This window comes from Schistocerca americana, unplaced genomic scaffold (genome assembly GCF_021461395.2).
Source record: "Schistocerca americana isolate TAMUIC-IGC-003095 unplaced genomic scaffold, iqSchAmer2.1 HiC_scaffold_303, whole genome shotgun sequence".
Classification (NCBI taxonomy): domain Eukaryota; kingdom Metazoa; phylum Arthropoda; class Insecta; order Orthoptera; family Acrididae; genus Schistocerca; species Schistocerca americana.
In genome coordinates, this window is record NW_025726020.1 from 70001 (window position 1) to 75000 (window position 5000).

The 5000-nt window shown below is 52.2% G+C and overlaps 1 non-coding gene across 1 annotated transcript in view; it reads right to left on the reverse strand.

The window, feature by feature from the left end:
• Window positions 1-58, reverse strand: part of LOC124579218 — a 1910-nt gene extending 1852 nt beyond the window's left edge. Inside the window, exon 1 of the ribosomal RNA XR_006972928.1 lies at window positions 1-58. This exon is cut by the window's left edge and continues 1852 nt beyond it. This is a non-coding gene — a ribosomal RNA (small subunit ribosomal RNA).
• Window positions 59-5000: the final 4942 nt, after the last annotated feature.

Genomic DNA, 5000 nt, shown 5'->3' on the forward strand with positions numbered 1-5000 from the left:
ACATGCATGGCTTAATCTTTGAGACAAGCATATGACTACTGGCAGGATCAACCAGGGAGCTGCGTCAACTAGAGCTGAGCAGCCGGCCGCCCGGGAGTGTGTCCCGGGGGCCCGCGCGAACACGCAAGCGTCCGCTCAATTATTCTGCAAACAGGAGGAGGCTGAGCTCCCCTGCACAATACACCTCGAAACCCTCTCAGGTCCCGGCGGCGCGCAGCGCCGTCCTAAGTACTTGGTCGGGTTCGAGAGAGGCGCAATCGCCCGGAGTTTGGCGAGTAGACGCTTTAGGTGCGACCACCCGTGCTCCCAACTGAGCTTGCCGCTGCCGACAGAGGCCCGGGAGCGTGCTGTCGTGGCATTGCCGGCGGGAGACAACACGCGCCACCTACGGTGACCGGCAGCTCCAACGCCAGCGCCACAGAAGGACAAAAGCCCCACTTGGGTGCCGAAGCGAACTCTCCCAGCACAGCGCACGCGCCAACACGTCCGCACAGCTGCGATACAAACCACCTGCGAGAACCGCAGAGGCGACCGAGCAGCAGACGGCGTCGCGGCGCCGAGCGCCGGGCGGCGGCGCATCCTCAGCGCACACAGTCCTCAATCGGACCAGCACACTGCAGATGTCCACCGCGCTTCGCACCGGGCCCGCGAGGACCTACTTTGGCCGCACGGCGCCGCGTGCAGGGTGCGCCGGCGCGCAGCTGCGCCGCCTGCCGCCTCCGTCGGCCGGCGCGCCTGCCACTGGCCGCCCCCACCAGCCGGCTGTAGCGCGTGCGCCCACGCACCGCGCGGCCAGCACGCCGGGAGGCCCCCCCTCACCGGCCGGGGACGGTCCCACCCAGCCACCGCCGCGTATCGCTTCACACCCAGATGCCATTCACGTTCGTGGGCATGGTGGGTATCGCTGGAACAACCGGTTGGTAGCTCAACCGATCGTCGCCATCACTGATTCACCTCTAGCGAGAACAACCGCACCACAACGGTTTACCAGTTGTTCATTTGCATAACGTCACCAGCAAACGTAGGCGTCCATCGCCATTTGCAAATTCAACGATTGTTGCATGCCTGTGTCAGGTGTCACGACACACTATGTCTGCCCACATACACGCAACAACATGTGCACGCTTCGCGAACACGTGGAAGGTGGCCCCCGTACGTATGCGATGTCCATTGCGCGAACGACTGTCAACCGGCCTCTGTCGCATGTCGCAGATGTGGAACGCAGTGCACCATGCTATCACGGTGTGTGAGAAGAGACGACTACGTCTGACAACACGCGCCACTACATCAACAGACGGCTCATGCTGATCGCCATCCAGGGCATACCACACTGCAATCCAGCTCTTATAGGGAGACGACACGTAGCTGAGTGCACAACATTTGGACCGCATGGTTCGCCGTTGTTGGCGCAGTCGTTGTACGGTCACATGTACCACGATGTATCATTCAGTACATGAGGACCAATGTGCAGTACAGTGTGTGATTTGGACGTACAACATCAGCGGACAGTTGACACAGGCCGTACCACAGCGTAGGCTAAGTGCTTCGCACATGCGAATGCCAATGAACAACTGCAAATGCCAATGAACAACTGCAAAGGGCATTGAGCATGTACGTCCTGCTGCCATCCACATTACAGTGTATAGCTGCAAGGTGTTTAACATGAAGCGATACACTGGGGACCGGGCAGTGCGAGTAGCAAACTATATTGCGGGGGTTGCAGTTAGGCAACACTACACTAATTTAACGCGTCGTATGACAATTACAGAGCAGGTTAAGGCCCAACGTGTGTTGGGTTAAGGCCCAACGTGTGTTGGGTTAAGGCCCAACGTGTGTTGGGTTAAGGCCCAACGTGTGTTGGGTTAAGGCCCAACGTGTGTTGGGTTAAGGCCCAACGTGTGTTGGGTTAAGGCCCAACGTGTGTTGGGTTAAGGCCCAACGTGTGTTGGGTTAAGGCCCAACGTGTGTTGGGTTAAGGCCCAACGTGTGTTGGGTTAAGGCCCAACGTGTGTTGGGTTAAGGCCCAACGTGTGTTGGGTTAAGGCCCAACGTGTGTTGGGTTAAGGCCCAACGTGTGTTGGGTTACGTTAAGGGGCAATGTGGGTTACGTTAAGGGGCAATGTGGGTTACGTTAAGGGGCAATGTGGGTTACGTTACGGCGCAATATAGGTTACGTTACGGCGCAATATAGGTTACGTTAAGGCGCAATATCGGTTACGTTAAGGCGCAATACAGGTTACGTTAAGGCGCAATACAGGTTACGTTAAGGCGCAATACAGGTTACGTTAAGGCGCAATACAGGTTACGTTAAGGCGCAATACAGGTTACGTTAAGGCGCAATACAGGTTACGTTAAGGCGCAATACAGGTTACGTTAAGGCGCAATGCAGGTTACGTTAAGGCGCAATGCAGGTTACGTTAAGGCGCAATACAGGTTACGTTAAGGCGCAATACAGGTTACGTTAAGGCGCAATACAGGTTACGTTAAGGCGCAATACAGGTTACGTTAAGGCGCAATACAGGTTACGTTAAGGCGCAATACAGGTTACGTTAAGGCGCAATACAGGTTACGTTAAGGCGCAATACAGGTTACGTTAAGGCGCAATACAGGTTACGTTAAGGCGCAATACAGGTTACGTTAAGGCGCAATACAGGTTACGTTAAGGCGCAATACAGGTTACGTTAAGGCGCAATACAGGTTACGTTAAGGCGCAATACAGGTTACGTTAAGGCGCAATACAGGTTACGTTAAGGCGCAATACAGGTTACGTTAAGGCGCAATACAGGTTACGTTAAGGCGCAATACAGGTTAGGTTAAGGCGCAATACAGGTTAGGTTAAGGCGCAATACAGGTTAGGTTAAGGTACGACATAGGTTAGGTTAAGGTACGACATAGGTTAGGTTAAGGTACGACATAGGTTAGGTTAAGGTACGACATAGGTTAGGTTAAGGTACGACATAGGTTAGGTTAAGGTACGACATAGGTTAGGTTAAGGTACGACATAGGTTAGGTTAAGGTACGACATAGGTTAGGTTAAGGTACGACATAGGTTAGGTTAAGGTACGACATAGGTTAGGTTAAGGTACGACATAGGTTAGGTTAAGGTACGACATAGGTTAGGTTAAGGTACGACATAGGTTAGGTTAAGGTACGACATAGGTTAGGTTAAGGTACGACATAGGTTAGGTTAAGGTACGACATAGGTTAGGTTAAGGTACGACATAGGTTAGGTTAAGGTACGACATAGGTTAGGTTAAGGTACGACATAGGTTAGGTTAAGGTACGACATAGGTTAGGTTAAGGTACGACATAGGTTAGGTTAAGGTACGACATAGGTTAGGTTAAGGTACGACATAGGTTAGGTTAAGGTACGACATAGGTTAGGTTAAGGTACGACATAGGTTAGGTTAAGGTACGACATAGGTTAGGTTAAGGTACGACATAGGTTAGGTTAAGGTACGACATAGGTTAGGTTAAGGTACGACATAGGTTAGGTTAAGGTACGACATAGGTTAGGTTAAGGTACGACATAGGTTAGGTTAAGGTACGACATAGGTTAGGTTAAGGTACGACATAGGTTAGGTTAAGGTACGACATAGGTTAGGTTACGGTACGACATAGGTTAGGTTACGGTACGACATAGGTTAGGTTACGGTACGACATAGGTTAGGTTACGGTACGACATAGGTTAGGTTACGGTACGACATAGGTTAGGTTACGGTACGACATAGGTTAGGTTACGGTACGACATAGGTTAGGTTACGGTACGACATAGGTTAGGTTACGGTACGACATAGGTTAGGTTACGGTACGATATAGGTTAGGTTACGGTACGATATAGGTTAGGTTAAGGTACACATTGTTGTAAGGAAAGGTTTAATGGGGGGCGGGGCGGGGCGGCCGGTTTGTTGATTGTGATTATAGTAAGTGGATGCCTGCGGCATCATCTGATTTGCCACGTCAGGATGCACCTTTGGCTCATGACAGGCGGCGCTCTCATTCCATGCTTGTGGCAGACCTGTGTCTTTCATTCCTGCCATTGTTTGTGTGCTGTGAGAGGAGGCAGTATTGTGATGTTGGGTGCACCCCTGTGTAGGACATGTGTGGGTGTTGGTGGCTTGGCTGAGCAATGGTGGTTGTCGGGTGGGTGGGATATTCTGTTTTCTGAGTGGACCTCCCAGTCTGGTTATGACAGTGTGGATTGTCTAATGTGGCGGAGAGGATGCACTGGGTGTTGTTCCATGCTGGTGCTTACATATTGTCTGTGTGCGTGTTACAGGCAGAGAGTAGTGCGTGATAAGGGTGTGTGGCTGACGTGTGGTTGTGATTGTGAGCAGAGTCTTTCAGCATGTATACGGACAGTTGTATACATTATCTGTATTCTGATGGCTCTATCTATTACTAATCAGCGCCGTGTATACGTTTAATCCGGTTCCAGTCGAAACTGTTGTATCTCTGTACATTAGTGACACGGCGAGCCCGCTATGTAGTTACTCGTCTCGGCAGCTTCCACCGGTGTATGGCAAATGATTATAAGGAATCAGTCTAGTCGTCAATACCGATGGTGTGACGTCACATGTCTGGGGTGGGGGACGCTGCGCCCTTCCGGTGGGTCATGGCCTAGAAAGACTCTTCCCACGCAGGGGGGCGTGGACTGTCATTGACTCTTCCAGGTAATATACTTGCCGTACGTTCTTGCGACTGCGAGTGCAACGCTCACCGGTACCGACATGGATGGAGCGCCTCCTAGCTGACCGCTCAGCATCGGCATTCGTACAGAGAGCAACGCGGTCGCGTCTCTAGCTCGTAACTGGTACAGCCCGCAGCTCATGTATAGGGACAGCGGGAATGTCGCATATTGGAGATAACTCTTCATGAAACGCATGTTATAGGGGTGGATTGCACATTGCGACTGCGGGAAAAGTCCGCCGTTCATCCGCTGGAGTTGCGAGTTGGGCGGTTGGAGTGGGGCGCAGGTGGAGTGATTGCCGGTCCACGAT